The sequence below is a fragment of the Crocuta crocuta genome, unplaced genomic scaffold (assembly GCF_008692635.1).
Source record: "Crocuta crocuta isolate KB4526 unplaced genomic scaffold, BGI_CrCroc_1.0 scaffold445, whole genome shotgun sequence".
In the NCBI taxonomy this organism is placed as follows: Eukaryota; Metazoa; Chordata; class Mammalia; order Carnivora; family Hyaenidae; genus Crocuta; species Crocuta crocuta.
In genome coordinates, this window is record NW_027530847.1 from 1,781,985 (window position 1) to 1,806,531 (window position 24,547).

The 24,547-nt window shown below is 43.0% G+C and overlaps 1 protein-coding gene and 1 pseudogene across 1 annotated transcript in view; both read right to left on the reverse strand.

Annotated features, from left to right (window-relative positions):
* The window catches only part of CHMP4B (charged multivesicular body protein 4B), a 58,542-nt gene that overhangs the window by 22,271 nt on the left and 11,724 nt on the right, over positions 1-24,547 (reverse strand). The window lies entirely within an intron of this gene.
* The window catches only part of LOC144235753 (eukaryotic translation initiation factor 1 pseudogene), a 9,588-nt pseudogene continuing 2,293 nt past the window's right edge, over positions 17,253-24,547 (reverse strand).

Here is a 24,547-nt window from a genome sequence, read left to right on the forward strand (position 1 = left end):
TGTGATAAGATTTGCATTTCAGAAAGATCCCTCTGGCTGCTGTGAGGAGAAAGGACTGGTAACCACTGCAAAAATCCACAGAGTTTTAATTTTAAGGGCCTGAACTAAGGCCACAGTGGAGGGACTGACCAGGAGAAGATAAACTTGAGGGGCACCTGGGTGGCTCAGTTGGTTAAGCTCTGACTTTGGCTCAGGTCATGATCACAGGGTTTGTGGGTTGGAGCCCTGCATTGGGCTCTGTGCTGATGGCTAGCTCAGAGCCTGGAGCCTGCTTTGATTCTGTGTGTGTGTCTCTCTCTCTCTGACCCCTCCCCTGTTCACGCGTCTCAAAACAAACAAACTTGAGAGGTATCAAGAGGGAAGACCTTGGTCTGTATCCTCTGTTTGAATGTATAGGGGAAGGAAATGAGGAAAAGCACAGTTAAGAACAACCCCCACGTTCTGGCTGGGGCAACGAGGTGGTGGAGATGCCATTTCTCAGAGAGACTAGTGACTGACTCAGGGGAGAAAAGAGGAGACAGGAAAGGTGCCCTGAGAAGGCACTGTTAAAATTACATATGAGGGTGCCGGGAGGCTCAGTTGGTTAAGTGTCCAACTCTTGATTTCAGCTCAGGTCATTATCTCACGGTTTGTGGGTTTGAGCCCTACGTCAGGCTCCATGTTGGCAGTGCAGGGCCTGCTTGGGATTCTTTCTCTCCCTCTCTCTGTCCCTCCCCTGCTCACTCTCTCCCACTCTCAAAAATAAATAAACTTAAAGGAATGTCAAAAGCTTTAAAAAATAACTAAAATAATGTACGACTTACATGACTATGTAATCAAAACAAACAAAAAAGTAACTTAAATAAAACAGCCAATTTCTGCCCTATCCCCAGACATGAAAAGACACTTATATTTATTTTTTTATTAAGACAAAAAAATGTTTTTAAATTTATGTTTATTTTTGAGAGAGAGAGAGAGCACACAAGCAGGGGAGGGGCAGAGGTGGAGACACAGAATCTGAAGCAGGCTCCAGGCTCTGAGCTGTCAGCACAGAGACCGATGCGGGGCTCGAACCCACAAACCGTGAGATCATGACCTGAGCCGAAGTCAGATGCTTAACCAACCCAGCCACCCAGGCGCCCTAAGACAGTTATATTTAAAACAGCAAACATGTATTAAGAACAACCTAACGATGCCTGGCACTGGAGCTGTGGTCTGGTCCCACGAGTGGAGTAAAGGCACTGCCGCACTCCGTCTCGCACCCATCAGGTCCCAGGCTGTATGCTCTTAGCCTGCCTCACTTGAGTGATCAGGTTCTTGGCTGGGACAGAGGGAAAAGCAGAGCCTGCCCTTGGTTTCCGTTCCCAGGCTAGGATGAAATGTTTCTTTTCCAAATGGCTTTTCTTCCCCTGCTTCCAGCTGAATTCATGCCAACAAAAGCCCCCTCTGCCTGAACAAGCAGGAAAGCACCCTGGCAACTGAGATGACAACAGCGGTCTGGGGGCTGATGCCGATCGTGGGGAAGTGGGGAGGGGGAAATGCCAACAGAAAAACACTAGGAAGTATTTTTCCAAAGCAAGAGGGAAAACCGTACTAGTGTTTTCTCTTTTTAGAATCGGAGAGACATGATGAAGTGGATAGAGACAAATCACCCTCCCTGCCCAAATGGCAGCTTCCAAAGAATGGAGGGCACGAGGAACTACAGTAAGCTGATGCTTTTCTGGGAAAGATGGTTTTGCCTGGGTCCACAAAAAATAGGGGCACAGAACCTTGGTGTCCTGGAACCCTAACGCATAGCTCTATTTTCACACTGTAAGAATGTGAACTCTGGGAGGAGGGGACTTGTCTCTCCATCTCAGTCCGTATTCTCAGCACATAGTAGGTGTTCTGTGAGGGATGGATGGCTGGACAAACACCCTTCTAGAAAATAAATCCAACCTTGTTTGCACAGAGGGGGAAACTGAGACTCAGGGAGGCTCAAGAAGAGTGTGTGTTCAGTGAAACCCTGGTGGAAGGTGGGCCTATGACCAGAACACAGGTCTCTAGTTCTTCCCCACAAGCCCCCACAAACTCTGCTGGCTCTGAGACAGAATGAACGAGCAGGAGCAATGAGCTCTACTAGGGAGGAGGAGAAAAGTGCAGGGGCAATTGTTTCCTGAGGCCCAACTTCCTCAAACCCCAAGCCTCTACAAACAAACCTGCCTTGTTGGCCATGTAGGGGAATAGGCTTATGATCCAAGCTTAGTCACAGAACAAGCCCCCTCCCCCCACTGCTGTGATTAGTCAAGTACATAACCCAAGCAGCCAATCAGATTCCTCCTCTGGAATTTGCTAGGAGATTTCAGAGGAGAGAAATGAGAGTGGAGGGAGGTAGTGACACTTTCCCTGCCAGGATCCAAAGCTGTAAGCCAGAGCAGCTGGCAGCCCTGGCCCAGGCTCATAAGGAAGTCAGTAAGAATGAGTCAACATGCCGTAAGAGAGACCAGCTCCGCCCTGCCCTTTCCCACAGTCATGTGTCAATAAGTCCTCCTTCCGCAAAGTAAGTCGGTATGAGTTGGCATTTTATCACCCCCAAATAAAACCAAACTGGCAATACCAGAAAAACAGCAGAGAAGCTGGACTCTCAACCGGGGGTCCGGGATCCCCACCACAACCTGCAAAATTTCACATGCATTGTATGTGTGGTTCTGGGAGGAAACAGCACTTACTGGGTTTTGAAAAAGGCCCATGATCTCCCAAAGAATAAAAAACGAAGGAGCTTGAGAAAAGGGAGACAAACATTCCCAAAGCCAGGGTCTCCAGATGAGGATCCATTAGGAGTTCTTGAATGGCCCACCAAATTTGGAGGTCTACGCTTCCTTCCTATTTCCATCTCCTAGCTCTGGCACCCCCAACTTCCTTCATGACTGCTTTTACCCCTGCAGTAACCTCTGTACAAATATTCCTGCCTCCAAGAAAATAACAGAACTGATATTTTCTTCTTGCTATTCTCTACTTTCTGCAACATTTGTGCTGGGTTGTTTACCCCAGAATCAGAGAAGAACCTCCCTCTTCCTTTTTCTTCCCAGTCATAGATCTTGGCTCACGGTGGAGAGACACATACAGCAGAGGTTCTGAGGATCTCAGGGCAAAAAAAGAGAGGAGCAAAAGGGCATCTCTAGGGGCGCCTGGGTGGCTCAGTTGGTTAAGCATCCGACTTCGGCTCAGGTCATGATCTCAAGGTCCATGGGTTCGAGCCCCGCATCGGGCTCTGTGCTGACAGCTAGCTCAGAGCCTGGAGCCTGTTTCAGATTCTGTGTCTCCCTCTCTCTCTGACCCTCCCCTGCTTACACTGTCTCTCTCTCTCAGAAATAAATAAGAAACATTAGAAAAAAAATTTTTTTAAAAAGAAAAAAAAAAAGGACATCTCTAGAGGACAGGGTCATTTCTCCTTCTACATGTACCCTGCTTGTCCACCTGGGTCAGGGGGATTAGGTTGGAGTTTAGCTAAAGTCCTGTTTACACACACATATGCACTCTCACACCTCTGGGGGAACTTACCTCTTATTTCTACATTCACCCTCCCTGACTGAGGAGCTAGGTGATTAACAATTCTACCTCTTCTCCCTTAGCTATTTACCACCCCTCCCAATTCTGGCAGACACAGATCAAGGCTGAAACATGGAAAAGAGCTTCAGCTTCTCCCTCCATAAAGGCTTGAAAAGCCTCTGCCCACAAATATTCAGCCTAAGCCCTAAACCTTCAGCACAACAAGAGAAGGCCCCTTCCTACAACTGGAGCAATCAGGGCCCAAGAGCAAGAGGACTGTGTCCAGGGGAGAACTCTGTGTTGAGTGTGTGTTCTTGGGGGCAGAGGGATTATATTGCATACTTGCTCACACGGTTGTGAGTTGAGCTCTATGAACTGGGGGAAGGCAGTGAGAGGAGAGAGTGTATAAGGATACGGGTAGGAGCTACCACCTGTCACCAATGGTCTTTCTTCTCTTTTTCTCTTCTTCTTCTTCTTCTTCTTTTTTTTTTTTTTCAATCAGTGGTCTTTCCAAACACAGACTTTAACATTCCACTCCCCTGCCTAGAAAACCCTGTACTGGCTTTCACTCTTTGCAGCCTCCTCAGGCTTCCAGCTCTCCTCAAATGCCCATCTCACTCTTCATCTGGCTTGTTCCCATTGGTCTTGCAGGGCTGTCCGGGCAGCAGCTTCTTAATCACCCCCCTCTCCCCAGGCCAAGTGAGGACACTTCTCCTGGATCCTGAATCTCTCCTTGCTGAAGACTACCTCAAAGTACCAAACTGTACTGTAACTGACATCCCCTTAGTGCAGTGAAGCTTCTGGGAACAGTCCCTGGCATAGATAAGCTCTTCAAGCCCATGTGTCATTTGAATGAATGAGGACGAACCAATGCCTATGGTCTGGTCAGTCACTTAAAAACTGACCAAGGACCTGCCATCATTCTACACCTAAAAGTATATTTGAACAAGTCTGGCTACTAAAAAAGTTTTTAAACTATCTCAATGGACTAGACACCCCAACAACAGCCTGAGATCCTTATAAGGTTGGGAGAGAGCTTTAATGAGACTTTTATCCTTGCCAGTCCCTCACTATTTATGAAATCACAAGACACCCACTGGCCTACCCCCCAGGGTCAAGGAGAAAACAAATAATGAATCTGTTCTTGGCTCCTACCTCCAGGGAATATAGTTCTCTGTTTCTGTTCTTTGCAAAGCTTCTGAGCAGACATGCTAATAATGGCTAGGAAGATCCCCTTCCTAATCTACTCCTCCTTTTTTTTTCTTTAAATTTTTAAATGTTTTATTTATTTTTGAGAGAGAGACATAGTGCAAACAGGGGAGGGGCAAAGAAAGAGGGAGACACACAGGCTTTGAGCTGTCAGCACAGAGCTCGACACAGGGTTCAAAACTCGTGAACCACAAGATCATGACCTGAGTCGAAGTCGGATACTTAACTGACTGAGCCACCCAGGCACCCCTACTCCTCCTTTAATACCTTTTATTATTTTGTGACTCAGGTCAAATCTCATTGTAATTAATTTCCTGGGGTTAGCCAAATTCCTATGCTGAAATGAAATTCATTTTTGTCAACAACTGCTATAAACAACTAGGCCACAGTCAGGTAATCCTGAGGTACCATGAGGTGGGAGTCAGGCAGATTTGGGTCCATATCCTGGCTCTGTCATCTATAATCTGGGTAATCTTGGATGAGCCTTGAGCTTTAATTTCCTCATTTATAAAATGGTGATAAAACAATAAAATAATCCTGGTATTAACTATAATCCCTATCACCTAAAAAAGGTTCGGCAAACATTAACTGAATCAGAGTCCATATGAAAAAAAAATCCCATTTCGGGAAGTACAGTGACAGTCATTCCCAAAAGGTTTCCCCAAGACTTTTAATTGGGAAAACATGGGCAAGTCACTTAACCTTTCTAAGACTCAGTGTCCATATGTATAAACTAAGGATAATAACGTCTGTATCTCACTGGACCACTACAAGGAAAACAAGGCAGCACATGCAAGGCACTTCTGTAGTACAATATCTCATAGTAGATGCTTAATAAATCTCCATCCCCTTCTCCTTCAATAGAATAGCAAAAGAATGGAAACAGAGGCTCAGTAAGTAATTTCCCCAAAATTACATTCATTAAGTAACAGAGCCTAAATACAAATCCAGTTTGTCTGACTTCAGAGCCCTTATTATGATTATTACTCCTATTCTACAGATGAGGCCAAATAGTTAATCTTGATGGCAGACATCAAGTAATATATACATTACAGATATAAATACAGATTTTTACACACACACATCCCAGATCATGAATTTGCTATCTCGTCTTCCCATTGAACACTGTAGTTTATAACCATATATATGTGAAAATAATAAAACTAGAGAACTAACTCCAAACTGCATAGAATTATCAGAAACCAAAATACAGGGAAGATAATTTCTATTCCCTTGAATAATACACAACAGTGACAGATTGTAACTGGATTATTTAGAAAAGAATGTAAAGAAAGGAATGTTAGAAAGCAGGCTTCCTACCAAGGAAAGCAATACCTCAGGGGTCCCCCAGTGGTCAAACGGAAAACAAAGAGAGAACGAGGACAAATGCCAAAGATTGTCCAGCAACTCACGGTACTTAATCCTGGCCACAGCAGCCCCCGCAGCCCCTTGCTATGGCGATCCCAGGGCACCCCTCAGATGACTGACAGCCTCAGAGTCTCCCCCAGAGGAGATACTCTCACCTCTCCCTCTCGCAGCATTCTGGTTCTCCTGTTTCCACCGTTGGGGGGACCATCCAGGGCTCCTGTCCATTCACCCCCCCTCCACCTCGCCACTACCCTCTCGCAGCCATGCTTCCTTCGAAATCCTGCCGAGCACTCCTCCAGAACATCTCTGTACTCACTAGACACGAGACCTAGTTCTGGCTCCAGCCCTGACCAAATCAAAGTCTTAGTTTCCTCATCTGTAAAATGGAGATGGGGAATGGACCCAAATGATCTAAGCCTCTTATGATTCCAAGACACAGTAATTCATCAGAACTGGAACAAGGTTCAGCCAAGCTAAGTCATGTGCCCTTCTTTCTTTCCTATTTACACATGTACTGAGGTAAAGCACTGCCTTGTTCAGAAGTCCCAGGCTGTTATCTTATTAATCCTATCTTAGGTACTGGTCTTTACTACCTTGGGAGAACTTTCTCTAAAGAAAGGAATCACCTTGCATCTGCTTAGACATGGCCTTCTTCCCTCCTACCAACCACAGAGCCATATGCCTTTTTTAGCATTTAAAACAAAATAAAACAAGAACTTGTTTCTCATACATGAAAACAGATCAGAAAAGTCATTCTTGAGTCTCTTTTCACTTAAGACACAGAAAATTCTATGTATTAAACTATTTGACCAACGTAGGTAGAGAAATTCAGACCAAAATTAACTCACAAAAGACTTATGGTTTGGGGCATCTGGGTAACTCAGTCGGTTAAGTGTCTGACTCTTTTTTTTTTTTTTAATGTTTGTTTATTTTTGAGACAGTGAGAGACAGAGCATGAGCGGGGGAGGAGCAGAAAGAGAGGGAGACAATGAAGCAGGCTCCAGGCTCTAAGCTGTCATCACAGAGCCCGATGTGGGGCTCAGACTCATCAACTGTGAGATCATGACCTGAGTGGAAGTCAGATGTTCAACCGACTGAGCCACCCAGGCACCCCAAGCATCCAGACTATTAATTTAGTTTAGGCTCAGGTCATGATCTCATGGTCATGGGATCAAGCCCTACGTCAGGGCAGACAAAGAAGGTGAGGAGTGCCTTGTTTTTGTTCTCTTCCTTATTATTGTCCAAGTTGTCTCCAGCAGAGGCAACAGGGCTGAGAAAACACCCAGAGAGGCAGATTTTCAGCTGGGCCTATACCTCTCCAAAGTACCCAATATGGTCTGAAAATGCAAAGAACTGGCTGAGAAGGGACTGAAAATCTAAAATCTGGCTCCTTTCCTATATTTATGAACAGTGAGAGGACTGGAGAAAATTCTGTGGCTATATAAATACATACACTCTCCTCTCCCAGCCAGATGCAGCCTCTTTCCTTCAAGCCGCTTCTCACTTTCTCCATTGGATCCTCGTCATAATTCCTGATGGGTTGTGAGCCTACGACAGGCCAACAATTATTCATTTCTGAACCCCCAGCAATACCTAGCACAGCACCCTGCACTACTAGGTGTTTGGGAACCATACTGAATGAGTAACAGAAGGATAATATAATGCCTCTGAGATTCTTAAGGGGGCTAGAGTAAACAAATGCTGTTCTCTCAAGTCCTTAAACTGCTATAAAAATCTTCAAGACTGCTGAAGTGTCAGAAATGTTCTAGGTCTTGATCTGGATGGCAACTGATTACATGGGTATATACATCTGCAGAAAAACATTGAGCTATACACTTAAGACTTGTCTGCTTTACTGTAAACAAAATACACATTAATAAAAAAAGAAAAAAAATCAAGCACCAAAAATTGCCATTTGTATGCCAGCTTTTTCATAGGTCTCTTTATAAACTTCCTAATCCTCCCCAGAGGATTTTAACCTCCTGTAAAAGGGGTTAAAAGTAGGGATATTCTGATCCCTTGGATAGGTTCTTGGAAGGCAGGGAAAGACAGCCTGGTTACACAAAGTCAGGAAGGTAGCAATAACAAGACCCTGAGGTTTATGAGCCTCCACCGGGGCTGTGCCATCCTGCCAAACTGCCAACAGCCAGTTATAACTCAAAAGAAAACCACTCCCTAAAATAGCAACTGTTTGCTCCATCTCTCCCGTCAGCTGGCCTTCTGCATGGCAACTTTAATTCTATTTTCAAAGCCATTCTGGCAAAAGACCACCCCAGAGTCTGTTGAGAAGAAGTGAAGCAGCAGAACTCATCAGAATAAGATAAGAGTCAGGGATTCTAGTCTCAGGTTTGTCTTCAGGAGCTGTGTCACTTTTTATCTTATTTTTTTTTAACGTTTATTTATTTGGGAGGGGAGGTAGTGGGCAGAGAGAGAATCTCAAGCAGGCTTTGCACTGCTAGCACAGAGCCCAATGTGGGGCTCAAACTCACGAACAGTGAGATCATGACCTAAGCCGATACCAAGAGTCGGTCACTTAACCAACTGAGCCACCAGGTACCCTGAACTGTGTCACTTTTAACAGCCCACCTAACCTCTCTGAGCCTGGGATCTCCCTCTATATGGGCAAGATGAACTCTAAAGTTGTGTGATTTTTCCAGAGCTGCTTAGGATACATGAAGGTACTATGAAAGTTAGTAAAAGGGAGACCATGGTCTTTAATGGGCACTAGTAGGGCCTTGAGGTTTTAAAGAACCCGGTGGGTAAATGGCTTCCTTATTTTTAAGAGGCTTAGCTGTTCAAGGTGGTGCTAGGATTTACACCAAGCTCAGGTCTTTGCAGAGAAGCCCATTATTCTTCCCAAGATATACAGCATCATCTTCCATCACCATCCTCAAAAGCAGATTTAAATAAAATGACTCCAGTAAGGCCAGTCCTGAGCAGCTGGTTCTTTTCTCCACTCCCTTCACAAAGGAAACAACTCCTGTGTATCCTGTGGCCCAATCCTGTGGGTTGGTGAGGAGGTCAAGTCCTACTACAAGGAAGCATCCTCAGTATGTTTAACTGGTCACTCCTGGGTTTTTGTCCAGCAGGGCTTAAGCCTACTCAGCCCCAGAAGAAATGTGTGCCTCTGATTTGCCAAAAGACAAGCAGTCAAGTCAGAGGCAGACTACTGATCCAAAGGAGGCTCAGACACTAGGAGAGATGCCCTCCGGCAACTGTGCTTTTCACCTGGACAGAGGCTCATGGGAACAGCTAAAAATGATTATTCAGCTCTGGCACCCGAACCAGGGAATCACAAAAACAAAAAAACAAAAAAACCCACCCATCACATTCTATAAAACAGTTTGTGGCTGCCCTCAACATTTATAATGAACAGGGCTGTACCCAAGCTGCTAACGGACAAAATGAACACTAAGTTGCTCCATCTTTTTATGCAGCAAAATTGCTTAGAGCAACACCTGGTTCTCTGGAGAGTTACTGTAATACAGCACTTGTTGACTCAGACAATGTTAGAGCAGGAAGAATCTCAGCATTCATTTAATCCATCTTCTCGTCTTATTGTTCTCAACAATAGCTGATTTCTCAACAAATTGTTGCTTCTCAACAAAGGTGCAGAGTAGAGAAGGCACTTGCTCAAAGATACTAGTTGACAGAATCAGAACTAGAACTGGGGTGTCTCTAAGTCCCAGGGCTCTGCTTGACCATCCTGGGTGATGGAAGGAGCACCTAGAAAATGGGGGGAAAAACAGGAGACTGGGAGCTCAGGAAAGAGGAGAGAATAAAAGAGTGAGTTCTCAGAATTTTGTGACTAGGATAGTAGACAGAGACCAGGATGAACTTGAAATGTATGGATCTCAGAAACAGAGGTCCTTGTCATCAGCCAAGGGAAGAAACTCTCCCTCCCTCTCTCAGGGATCAAAGATAAACATGTAAGGAAAATTAAATAATCTCAAAGATCACAATTAATTGAGTAAGCCAGTTAAGGAGTCCAGAGCGAAATGCACATGAGGTAGTCAAGGACATGATTGATAAATGAGGCTGGGCCAAACTAGTTTAAGTAGGGAAGATCTGCCTGTCTACCTTCAGCATATAACCTGAGATACTCTCAAGTGGAGAAAAGTTACTGTTCTGTCTCTACCCAGCTGCCCAGGGTGTTTCAGCCTTCAGATAAAGCAGAAGGGGAACCCGGAAAAAGTTAACCAGAAAAAGAGTAGTGACCCATGAGTCCCCCCTGATAAGGGAACAACTCTCTACCCAACCTCAATCTCTCAGGTAATAATGGGTAGAAAGCCTACCAACGGGTAACTTCAGTAGGGTGCTGCAGGACGATGGCTGCTGGTCCCCACAAACAGCTCAAGAGACAGAGTGTCTATTCGGTATGTGCCTCACTAAATTGAACCTAACAGATTCCTCAGTTTATTATCCAGGGCCTCCTCAGGGAGGCTGCAGCCTATCTTTCCAACTGTCACTCTGTGTGAGCCACCACTACCCCCCCAACCTTCCCCTATCATCTCCCCTCCCCTCCCACATACACAGAGTACCTTGGTTCCCACAATTCCTTCAGCCTGAAATGGCCCCACCCCCCTTCCACTGTCCCAAATCTTCATCTGTGTCCTACTGTCCCTTCACATGGAAGCTTTCACAGTGGGCACTTAAAATGTTGGCCGAATCGGACAGAACTGAATCTAACAACTTTTTTCCTTATCCCACCATCATCTGACAGAAACAAACAGCCCCATCTTGGGATGCCAACCAGAGTTTCAGGTCCTAATCCTGAGAGGAGCCGGCTGTCTTTCAGGGACCATTTGTGTGGCCTCACCTCTCTGCCTCTCACCTCTGAAATAAGAGTAATATTTCTTGTCAGAGAAGCTGAGTGCTTCAAGATGAGAGGCTTTGGAAACACATATTCTCAAGTTCAAGGCCATTATTTTAAATTCCCCTCAGACCAATGCATCATTTACCAACTGATGCTAAGAACTTAAAGCTTGTTTCCAGCCAAATGCCTCTTCTTTTACCACAAATGCCCTAGTGTATAGCTGTTGAGAGAGCTACACTGAGGACTCTGGGTAGCCTACTGGCTTTGTATTTCCACAGACTGTGGAGATTTTTCTCTTGAGTTTAAAAATAGTTCATGGTTTCAAGAAAAGCCCCGAGTTTCAGGCCTGCTATTCTCTCAAATCTCATGGTATAATACATTAACTGGTTCCCAGCCTATGGGTTGTGAGCTCACAGGGTTCATATTACCACTATACTAACTACACTGCCCTGTGAAATGTGTCTACCCAGCACTGCCTATGCCTGTGCTTCACACAATAATAAAAGCAACTGCCACCTGACGACCTACTGCCATTCACGTGACAATCCTAGGATAGAAACACAGATAGTGGGTATTTAATAAATACTGGTTGAAGGCAATTATTTATCTTCTCAATTAATGAATACTAAAGTACAACTACACATTATCACCATGACCATTCTTGATTTTTTTTCTGGAATTAGAAAAGCATCCTCCAACCTGAAGACTGAAAACCTCTGGGTTGGTGAAAGAGTCCTGAGTAGGGAGGAATTCTGATCTAGGTCTCAATCCAAGCCAGACTCCCAGAAAGCAGAGCCAGAAGGTCGTAACCTATCTCTAGACCTTGGTGTCCTCAACAAGTAGGATTAAAAGTACCCTTACTGGGTCCTCTTAGCTCTGCTCTTTAAAACCTCTCATCCTTAGGCAATCTCTGGAGCAGTGGTTCTCAAACCTAGGAGCTTCTGTCCCCCAGGGGATATTTAGCAATGTTTGAAGATGGGTTTCTTGGTTTTTTTTTGGTTTTTTTGGTCACAACTAGAGGAGGAATGCTATGGACATCTAGCAAGCAGAAGTCAAAGATGCTGCTAAACATCCTGCAGTGCACAGGACAGCACCCTCCTCCCACAAATTCTCTGGTCCAAAATGTCAATAGTTCCAAGGCTGAAAAACCCACTGCTCTAGAAACCACTGAGAAACTGAGCTTGTTGTGGTCAAAGAAATGGAAACCAGGCTGGGAAATGCACAATACTAATGCTGTAACAGACCGTGAATGAACGCAGTGAGCAAAGGTTCTCAAGCCATTCCAGACACATATAAACAGTCTCCTCTTGGTTTTCTCTCTGGCACCAGTCTCACTGTGGATAACATAAGCCAGTCATTCTGAGGAACCCCAACCTTGTCCTCTTCCTCCTCCTCAACCTGACCCACACCCATTATTGACACATTGCCTTGCTAAAACTGGCAAGAGAATTCAAAATTAAGCATTAATAGCAGGGTACCAGGGGGCGCCTGGGTGGCTCAGTCAGTTAAGCATCCGACTTCGGCTCAGGTCATAATCTCACGGTCCTTGAGTTACAGCCCTGCGCTGGGCTCTTGTGCTGACAGCTCAGAGCCTGAAGTATACTTTAGATTCTGTGTCTCCCTCCCTCTCTCTCTCTCTGTCCCTCCCCTACTCGTGCTCTTTTTCTCAAAAATAAATAAACATTAAAAAAAAATAGCAGGGAGCTACAACAGTACATGGTATAGTAGGAAAACACTAGACTGGAGTTCTAGCCTTGACTCAGTTCCTACAGAAATCACTTAATGCTTTGAGTCCTAGTTTCCTCCTCTGCAAAATGGAGGTAAAATCGCAACCTGCCCCACCTATCTTACAAAGCTTCTCTTTCAAAAAACCCTATATATAAACCCTATAAAATTGTGAAGTATTTCCCTGCAGAATAACTTACACTATGTAAAGAACAGCATAAAAATGTATTTCCAAAGATAGGATTTTGTCTATTGATAAGTTATGAGCACTGAAGGCTATGGAGTCCTGGCCCTATCGGACACCCAAAATACCAAAACCCACTGTGATGCAGCCCACATCAGGATCCCCCAAGACTTCTGGATTGGACCAGTGACTCACATAGCTGAATGTCAGCTTTCTCATCTCTAGTGGGGGTGTAGGTGTAATACCACTTAATCCACGGGTTGTTGAAAAAAAAAATCAAACACGATCAAGTCTGTAAAGTGTATGGCATTTCCCAAAGACAGGGGAATGTTTTCATTTTCTGAAGATATTTCTATTTCTCCTGAAAATAATTTTTTTTTTACTTTGAAATACGGGTTTTTTAGAATGAGAAAAATAAGGTGTTTCCATACTGCTCTGTCCTCTACACCTCGAAAATTACCTCTAAAATCTAAACGTGTGGGGGCACCTGGGTGGCTCAGGCTCAGCCCATTAAGCAGCAGACTCTTGATTTTGGCTCAGATTATGATCTTGAGGTTCATGGGTTTGAGCCCTGCATCGGGCTCTATGCTTACAGTGTGGAGCCTTCTCTGGATCCTCTGTCTCCCTCTCTCTGGCCCCCTCCTCCAAAATAAGTAAATGTTAAAAAAAAAAAAAAAAAAGGTTTTTTTTAATAATAAATAAATAAAATCCAAACATGAGAAGGGCTGTCTGCAGCCACCAGCTCTGCAGCCCTATCTGCTAAACACAACAAGCTGGATGCCAGGCTGATACTAGCTCCCTCCTTGGACATCCCATAGAAGGCTATCAGAGCCCATTACAACTCAAAACCCAAATCTTCTAACTCCAAACTTGCCAAGCAATCTGCAACATTTCACTGACCTTGTACAAGATTCTAAAAGGAGAAAATGTTCTCGAGATGTGGAAGCAACTGATATACTTGAAGGAGAATTAAGAAACTAGCAATTATTTGAGGTGTTCTTTTTAATTTTTAAATTAAAAATTTTTTGTTGTTTTAGAGAGAGAGCATGAGGAGGGAGAGGGGAAGGGAAAGAGAGAATCTTAAGCAGGCTCCACGCTCAGCGGGAGCCTGAGAAGGGTCTCGATCCCAAGACCCTGGGATCATGACCTGAGCCAAAATCAAGACTTGATGCTCAATTAACTGAGCCACCCAAGAGCCTGTAATTATTTGAGTTTTAAATATCATCCTTGTTAGTTAACATTTCAAAGTCTAATCAACTCTGGGGACACGAGCTGATCAAACTCCTCACCCTAATGAGTCTCGCTGAGAACCAACTCCCCCTCTAAACTCTACACAATAGCAGCCAAGCTACACACATGTAAAGTCTATTTTTTGCTCTTACAACCACCAGGCCTTTCAAAGATTATAAACAAGAAATTTATAGTTCCTGCTTATGCAAACAGTAAATCATTTCTCCAAGTTTATTCCTACTTTCTTTGGTAGGAAATAAGACAACTGTAAAGCAAATTTGTAATACTTATCAGAATAAGCTGTACTTTAAATTTAGTGTTCTAGAAGTAAGTCTTTCATGACTAAGCCAAGTTAAACATATATTCATTCTTATGTCGCCCCAAAGGGGATTCTGATTCAAATAAAGTGCTTTTTAAAAGTACTGCATATATTTACATGTTCCTGGGTTTTCCTTCTCAGAAACCTTTTATATTAATTCAAAGTTTCAAGCACTTACACATTTTGAGTTCCTTCCCACTGTAATATTCTATTATTCTCCAAAATAACTATTTGATAAAAATGTAGATTCAATTAACACACACAGACTGTTTCAGTTCCCTCCACTGCATATCTTGTACTCTGAAATCTGAATATGCTTCTAGAACAGATCACACTGTACCCTGATTATAACTGATTACTTGTTTGTCACTCTAGCTAGACTGTAAGCACCACGGAGGCAATGACATGTCTTCACCTGCATTTACCCAGTAAACTAGGACAGTATCTGGGACACAGCTCAAGTTATTACATACTTAGCAAATGGGTTTGTGAATAAAGCAAAAGTTTCTAGCCACTCCTATTTTTTAAATTGAAGTATAACCATACAATATTAGTTTCATGTGTACAACATAATGATTTAACATTTGTATCATTATGACATTTACATATATTGCAAACTGACCACCATAATAAGTCTAGTTTCCATCTGTCGTGAGTTAAAATGATATTACTGACTGTATTCCCTATGCTGTACATTATACCTGATGACTTATTTCATAACTAAAAGTTTGTACCTCCTGATCCCCTAGCCCATTTTACTGCTGGCCCAAACCTCCTCCCCTCTGGCAACCACCATTCTGTTCTCTGGATCTATGAGTCTAGGTTTTTTGTATTCCACGTACAAGTGAAATCATGCAGTATTTGTCTTTCTCTGACTTCTTTCACTTAGCATAGTACCCTCAAGGTTCATCCATATTGTTATAAATGGCAAGGTTTCCTTTTTTATGGCTGAGCAGTATTGCAAATATACCCACAACTTCTTTAATCCATTCATCAATTGATGGATACTTAGGCTGTTTCCACATTTTGGCTATTGTAAATAATGCTGCAATAAACACGGGAAATCCATATATCTTTTCAATTTACTGTTTTTGTTTTCATCAGATAGGTACCCAGAAGTGGAATTACTAGATGTGGTAGTTCTATATTAATTTTCTAAGGAATTTCCATGCTGTTTTCCATAGTGTTTGTACCAGTTTACATCCCCACCAATAGTGCACAAGGCTTCCCTTTTCTTCACATCCTTACCAACAATTGTTATTTCTTGTCTTTTTGATAATAGCCGTTACAACAGGTGTGAGGTGGTATCTCATTGTGGTTTTGATTTGCATTCCCTGATGAAGAGTGATGTTGAGTATCCTTTCAAGTGCCTATTGCTACCTATATACCTTCTTTGAAAAACATATCTATTCAGATCCTCTGTCCCATTTTTTATCAAATATTTTTATTGTTATTGTTTTGAATATTAACCCCTTATCAGATACATGATTTGCAAATATCTTCTCCCATTCAGTAGGTTGCCTTTTCATTTTGTTGATGGCTTCTTTCACTGTACAGATGTGTTTTAGTTTGATGTAGTCTCATTTGTTTATTTTTGCTTTCGCTGTCCTTGCCTTTGGAGTCAGACCCCCCCAAAAAACGTCGCTAAGACCAATGTCAAGAAGCTTATCACCCATGTTTCCTTCTAGGAGTGAGTTTTATGGTTTCTTTTAAAAAAAAATTTTTTTTTAAATGTTTATTTTATTTTTGAGACAGAGAGAGACAGAGCTTGAGGCAGGGAGGGGCAGAGAGAGAAAGACATAGAATCGGAAGCAGGCTCCAGGCTCCGAGCTGTCAGTACAGAGCCCGACACAGGGCTCGAACCCACGAACCATGAGATTATGACCTGAGCCGAAGTTGGACGCTTAACTGACTGAGCCACCCGGGTGCCCCTTAACTTTTTTTACATGTATTTATTTTTGAGAGACAGAGACACACATCACAAGTGGGAGAGGGGCAGAGAGAGAATGAGACACAGAATCTGAAGCAGACTCAAACTCACAAACCGTGAGCTCATGACCTAAGCTGAAGTCGGACGCTTAACTGACTGAACCACCCAGACGCCCCTAAGAATTTTATGATTTCAAGTTGTACATTCAAGTCTTTAACTCACTGAGTTAATTTTTGTATATGACATCAACAGTGGTTAAATTTAATTCTTTTGCATGTAGCTGTCCAGTTTTCCCAACCCCATGTACCAAAGACACCATCCCTTCTTCCACTGTATACTCTTGCCTCCTTTGTCATAAATTAATTGACCATATATGTGTAGGTTTATTTCTGGACTCTATTCTGTTCTATTGACCTGTCTTTTATGCCATACCACACTGTTTTCATTACTACAGCTTTGTAGTATAGCTTGAAATCAGGAAATGTGATGCCTCTGGCTTTGTTCTTTCTCAAGACTGCTCTGGCTATTCAGGTGTTTTGTGGGTCCACACAAATTTTAGAATTATTTGTTCTTGTTCTGTGAAAAATGCCATTGCATTAAATCTGTAGATTGCTTTGGTAGTATAGACATTTATACAATATTAATTCTTCCAATCTATGAGTAGGAATAGCTTTCTATTTATTTGTATCTTCTTTAATTTCTTTCATCAGTGTCTTATAGTTTTCAGTGTACAGGTCTTCCACCTTCTTGGTTAAATTTATTCCTAGGTATTTTATTCTTTTGTGTGTGTGGCTCTTTTCAGTTTATTGCACATAAGACTTAAACTAGTCCAAGTTAAAAGCAGACCCCAAATCATCACCTTTACAAAAAGCTGTAAGATTTTTAAACTTGTAACAAAGGACAGAAAGGAAATTCTACTCATTGTGAGGAAATCCTCACTTAAGCTTCAGTGAGCCAAAAGCACTTAACACCCATGAACCTTCAGCTGATTGTCCTTAGCCAGTCCAATCTCTAAGAGGGAGGGAGGACCTGGCATACATTTTTGCACTGGTCACCCTATAGCTGAATTACTTCTCTATATTCTGGATGCTCAATCACGGTACTATGACAGGCAAATTTCTTCTTAAACACCTTCACTAGTTTTTATTGTAATTGTCAACAATGCCTGAGACAGTAGTAAGGGTCTTCCTGCCATTTCTCTGTTGAATTCTTACAATCCTCAGTGCCAGCAGGAGGCAGATCATCACCCTATTTGCATCAACATAGGGATCAAAGGAGAGGAGGTTCTGGACAGTGGCAATACAATGTGATTCCTTTTCTTTGTTGGAAAAGGCCTGTAGGAGAAGGGGTGGGGGAAAAGTGGGGGGGATACAGCATGGGGGAAGCAAGTGGGCTCAAGGGGGAGGCAGCTGAGTCCCCAGTGGTGACTCAGTCACGGGGGCTATTTTATTCTGTTTGGTGCAATTATAAGTGGGACTGTTTTCTTGTTTTCTCTTTTCTCCCCCTTGTTTTCTCTGATAGTTCCTTATTAGAATATAAAAATGTAACAGATTTTTGTAGATTAATTTTGTATTCCACAACTTTATTTATTAATTTATTAGTTCTGAAAGTTTTTTGGCAGAGTCTTTAAGGTTTTCTATATATAGAGTCATGTCATCTGCAAATAGTGATAATTTTCGCTTCTTCCTTTCCAATTTGGATGACTTCTAGCTACCTCCTTTTAAAAGGGACCATCTAAAATGAAATTCAAATGTTTACCTATACAGCACTAAGACCAAAAAGTTTTGGGATCTCAACATCAAGGTCCCTAAACAATACATAATACAATATCCAAATCCATTTCAAAAGCCTTAGTTTCCTTTTCTCAAATATACTACTCTATACTCAACACAGCTAGATAAAAGCAGACAGAGGTTCTTCTGCAACTTCCATCATAACTCTAGATCGGAGGTGGTGTCAAATACCAAACATGAGTGTCCTCACCCAATTTCCACCCCTCTCAACCCACCCCACTCCACCCTATAGCTGCCTTCTCCTTTAAGGACTAACACAAAAGATCACATTGTCATCTCAACCCTAAACTTTCTTCAAATCTCTACCACATGCCATTTAGGGTGCTCCTGTGGGTGGCGTTTAAAGCCAATATTGCACTTTAATTATTCCTGTCTACCAAGAGTATGGGCTTTCTGAGAGCAGGATCATTCAACAGGCCTCACACTTGATGAACTGGATGAATGTCTGAACTTCTGCTTTGGGACTTGTAGAGCCTCCGGCTCTAAGCAAACTCAACTGCCCTGATTGTTCAAGGAGAGAAAACTTTCCTCAGCAGGCTGTGCCAAGTCCCAGGCCTAGTACCCCAAGCAACCTGGTGCTTGATTCTCTATCACCCTAAATCCAGAAAAATGTCATTTTATGGAATCAAACAGGGCAGGCTCATGATGGAATTCCCTGCACTGATTCTCTCCCACCATCTATACTTCATCATCCCATATAACTCCTTTCCCCCTAGCTGAGAAGTTCCTTGAATCTTTTAGTTTATCCATGAGTTCCTGAAAGGTACACTTAGGATGGTTGTTAGACTCCAGTGAAAAAAAAACATATGGGTTATTTAGTTGCGGTAACTTTTTCTTCTCTGAAACAGCCACAGATCTGTTTAACTGTAGGATCCACTGGGCCAAGCTGTGTCTTTTTCACTGCTTGGAAATCCACATGGCATCTGAGATGGCTCCTAACATAGAACTGGCTCTCAGAGAACATCTGTCCCTCCTGATGCAGAAAACTGGTGGATCAGAACAGTACCAATGCCATAGAAACAGAACAGGAAACAGCACAAAGCCACTAAACCAAGAAATCAGAACTCACTGAAAAATCATTTCTGGTAGAAAAAACTAAGACCTTAAAAAATTCATTTCCTAGCCACCCCCCAGCCCCCAAGTGGAATTAATAATTCCTCTTCACTTGGGGTTCTTATAGCACTCTAAACAAGCCTTACTGGGTAAAAACTCTTTACCAACTGGTCCCCCCATTAGGCAGTAGTGCTTCCTAAGGATGGGAACTGCCCCTAACTTATTACCAGAGTTGCCAGTGCCTAATAATCACTGGTTCCTCATGACTGACAGTTTGACTGAATACTTGTCAATTACCCAGATGACTGACTTCTTTCATGAAGAAGGCCATTACCTCATTAGCAGGATATGTGCTTCAAGTTTTTCAAAGGTGGGCATGGGGCGCCTGGGTGGCTTAGTCGGTTGGGCATCTGACTTCATTCAGCTCAGGTCTTGATCTCACGGTTGGTGGGTTTGAGCCCTGCATCGGGCTCTGTGCTGACAGCCAGCTCAGAGCCTGGAGCCTGCTTCAGGTTCTGTGTCTCCCTCTCTCTGACCCTCCCCTGCTCACACTGTCTCTCTCCCTCTCTCAGAAATAAATAAAAAACATTAAAAATTTTAAAGAAAAAGTTTTTCAAAGGTGGGGGAGGGAGATTCTACTGAACCAACCACATTTTGTGGCCTCCCTGGGTTTGGAGGTAGCTGAAGGCATCCGGAAATAGACTGAGCTAGATAAGAGTTCAATCTCTGACCAGCAAAAGAAGTGAGCAAACTGACCAGGAAGACAGCATCCCTAAGTATCCGGCATGAATATTGGCATGGACATATAAAAACTGCCCATTATTCTCTTTTAACCCACACAACAGAGAGGTGTCTCTCAAACTTTCATATACATACAAACAACCTTGGGGTCTCATAAATATGCAGGTTCTGCTTCTGTAGGGCTGGCAGGGCCTGAGAATCTGTATTCCTAATACATTCCCAAATGTTCCCATGGACTACACTTTGAGTAGCAAAGTTGTAAAGGAAATATTAAATACTGTTTTTGCAGCTGAAAACGCTGATGCTCAGAGATATAAGGAGACTTGCTGTAGACCACAAAACAAGCAAGTGGCAGGGGTGGAATATGAGTGCAGGTCTTCTGATCTTAAGCCCATCACCTTTTCCACTATACCATGCCATTAAACTTTTGACCTAAACAGCCACAACCACAGAGATGTACAGTTTTCCTGCATCCCTCAAATAAGCCCTCCAGCCAGCTTTGCCCTGTATGGAAGAGGGAAGAGGTAGAACTAGAAATATCAGCTACAGGAGAATCAAGACAGCTAGATACTTTTGTCAAGAACTTAAATCATCCAGGGGCACCTGGGTGGCTCAGTCGGTTAAGTATCCTACTTTAGCTCCTGTCATGATCTCGAGGTTCACGAGTTTGAGCCTCTTGTCAGGCTCTGCTGACAGCTCAGAGTTTGGAGCCTACTTTGGATTTTCTCTCTCTCTCTCTCTCTCTCTCGCACAAAAATAAAACTTAAAAAAAAAAAAAGAATTTAAATCATCCAACCCTTCAGTTAAGACTCCTTAAGGGCCAAACTTTAGTGGTTCCTAGATGCTCATTCTTTTATTAATGAGAGGCCACCAGAAAGCATAATTTGCTTAAAAACAAAAATCCTGTCTCAGTGATATGGAAATTATCAGGGCTATTCAGCACACAGAATCAAATTAATTCCTAGACAAATGGCTAGCCCTGCATGTTCCGGCCTATGCTGCTCAGACCTCAGCTGGAATATTCAGAAATTCAGGTCTGCCCACTCCACAACTTAAAGGAAACACTGATAAAGAGGAGCACGTCCAGAGGAGGGTAACAAGGAAAGAACAGAAATTCCTGGCAAGAGCCAATGGAACAGAGATCTGTCCTAGAGAAGTCCAGGCTTGAAACATTAAGCACTATCTTCCCTGGTTTATCTTTACTGGAGGAGGATTAGACTTGTTCTCTTTGGCCCCAAGAGGCAGAATTAGCAATTAGCTTTCCAACGGAAGAAACACTGTTCACAATCCTCTACTGCCAGGCCCCCCAGGCCTTATAGCACATTCTTTTTACTAGCCCAAACTGCTTCCCTACAGAGCTACCACCTCAACCTACTGGAAGTAGGCACTACAGGAAGAAAGATCTCAGTTCCAAAAAAGAAAGGTGATTTTGTAGTCAGAGCTATCCAAAGACAGACGGTGCTGTAGGATGGGAGGATAGAGCACCTAATACAAATCCTGTCAGCAAAGAGGTTCAATCGGAGGTTAATCGCTTGGCAGGAATACTGCAAAGGGAATTTGGGCATTGGATGGGTGGCTGGGTGAAATGAACCTGCCAACCCTCAGAGATGAATTAATCTATTCCTGCTGTATTTTCCTCTAATACTTCATTTGTACACTTACCATGCTTTGCCTTTTATCAGTTACTTGTACACATATGTGTCTTCCTCACTAAAGTGTGAGCCCTTGTACGGACAAAGTAGCGTCTTATCCATCTTTATATTCCTTATTGTGCCCAAGACTATACATGGGAAACCAAGGACACATTGATATCTCTCTTATGTTCCAGGCACTCTGCTGGGCACTTTACATGTATCAACTTACTGCATATCCTCACAAGAACCTTAAGAAGTTATTATTTTTCCCCTTTTTATAGATGGGAATATTGAGACTCAGAGAGGATAAGTAACTGCCAAGGTACTGCTGATGAGCGGGGAGGCCAGCATTCAAACAGAGAAATCTTGAGACGCCTGGGTGGCTCAGTCGGTTAAGCCTCCGACTTCAGCTCAGATCATGATCTCACGGTTCGTGAATTCGAGCCCGGCGTTGGGCTCTGTGCTAAGTTAGCTCAGAGCCTGGAGCCTGTTTCAGATTCTGTCTCTCTCTCTCTCTCTCTCTCTCTCTCTCTGACTCTCCCCTGCTCATGCTGTCTCTCTCCCTCTCCCTCAGAAATAAATAAAACATTAAAAAATTAAAAAAAAAAAAACACACAGAAATCTTTCACCTAAAGCATCATGCTGCCTTCTTCCCAGAAGGAAATCCATAAGCATCTGCTGGTTTGAGCCAAACACCTTAAAAACAGGCTAGTATATCCAGATAGGTCTGTTCTTGTTTCCTGTTGCTAAGTTCAATTTTTCCTTCTAAATATAACCATCTTCCCTCAAAATGACCATTCTAAAGTTGTTGTTTTTGAAGATCCTCTCTCTCACTCTTTTAAAGACAATAAATGGTACAGCATGAAAAATTCTGGGCAAGAGGACCAAGTTTTCATAAACCTTTCCTACCCAAATGAATTCCTCAAGACCCCAAGAGCTTCCTTTTAGCCTCCCATTTAGCCCTGGCTCCACCCCAGGGCTCTGGACCACTGGAAACAAATCAGGTCCTGGCTTTCTGCCTCAGGGATATAGGGCTCCCACACATCTTCAGAGGCTATTTTCTAAGATCTCGCTCTCTGCACACAAACCCAACCATGGACAACACTAAATTTCCCTGAGCACAATAGTCCAAGCTCAAAGGTCCTCACATTTAGCTAAACTTCCAAACAAAATCTATCTTGAATTTCAAAGCACATTATAAACCTCCTGGCAGGCACTTAAAAATATTTAATCCCCCTGCCAAATGGGGCAAAAAAAGATTTTTGTCATTTGAATCAAAGGCACCAGCATGTTTGGACAGCCAACACATAAGGCCTCTCTGACACTCCATCTGTCTTAAGAAGTAAACCAAACCCAATCTGGCCAGCCATTTCTTCAAAAAAGTAACTTAAGCGTCACCAAGGGAAATTCCCACTGTTCAGTTCCCTGGGTGAGTTTTGAGATGGGTGATTTTCTATCCCAGGGCCTCCAGAAAAGGAGATCCTGCTGACACTAAGACGCTGTACTTTTCAACCTGATACCCTGATTCTAGAGAACCAAAAGGCTACATTCATTATAAATGTAACTTATTAAGATGTCTTCCCACATGCTAACATTTTAAAGCAATTCTATTAAACATGAGAGAGTTATCCTGGCTCCAGCAATGAACAGGACTTAATGATGATATATTTCCTGTGAGCACACAGCCTTTCTACATCCATCAGACATTTTCGGCTAAACCTAAATTAACCTGTAAATGAACTGATTTGTATCCATAAATCCAACAGAAATGTACTGGTGTAGGGTGTTTGAGATACCCAGTCTCATACCCATCTCCTAATATTACACAGTTCTCGTTAAACTAAAATATAAGCCTGTCTACAAATTGTTTTCATCTTTATTAAAACAGGAAAAGGGAAATCTGAACAACCTAGGGTAGATATTTCATAACTCGTTACAATGCCTTAAGAAGATAAAAATCTTGGATATTTGATGATCTGTCTTAGGGAGAAAACTAACAGGGTACTGTGCAAAGGAACGAAAAAAGATCTAAGTTTGAGGGATTTTTGTCAGTTCACCTAGACTGGTTTCCATCCAGTTCTCGGGTGAAGGACTTTTCCATTTTGACAATCAAACCAAAGAAATCTGAGCAGCAAGGGGCACCTGGGTGGCCCAGTCAGTTAAGCGGCTGGCTCTTGGTTTCAGCTCCGGGTCATGATCCCATGGTTCGTGAGTTTGAGCCCTACATTGGGCTCCACACTGACAGTAGAGCCTACTTGGGATTGTCTCCCTCTCTCTCTGCTCCTTCCCTGCTCCCATGCTATCTCTCTCTCTCTCTCAAAATAAATAAGCTTGAGGAGGAAGGAAGGAAGGAAGAAAGGAAGGAAGGAAGGAAGGAAGGAAGGAAGGAAGGAAGGAATGGAGGGAGGAAGAAAGTAGAGAAAACAACTTCTGGAGAAAGAAGGTGANAAGGAAGGAAGGAAGGAGGGAGGGAGGGAAGGAAGGAGGGAAGGAAGGAAGGAAGGAAGGAAACCTGAATAGGGGCGCCTGGGTGGCTTAGTCGGTTGAGCATCTGACTTCGGCTCAGGTCATGATCTCGTGGTTTGTGGGTTTGAGCCCCACATCAGGCTCCATGCTGACAGCTAGCTCAGAGCCTGGAGCCTGCTTTGGATTCTGTGTCTTCCTCTCTCTCTGACCCTCCCCAGCTCACTCTCTCTCTCGTGCTCTCTCTCTCTCAAAAATAAATAAAACATTTAAAAAAATTAAAAAAAAAAAAGNAACTTTACCAGAAAAGTATACTTTTATATCCACAACATGTCACATTCTTTTATATGTTACCTTAGCTAATCCTCACCATGGGTTATGTTAGATGAATATTATTTCTACTTTATAGAAAAGGAAAGTGATGATAGAAGTCCCTTGAATGGCAGGGACCATGTCTGATTTCTCTCTATTTCCAGCAGTGAGCATGGGGCCTAGGAGACAGTTTCAGAGCCCACCACATGCTTAAGAATGAATATGTGGGGCGCCTGGGTGGCTCAGTTGGTTGAGCATCCAAC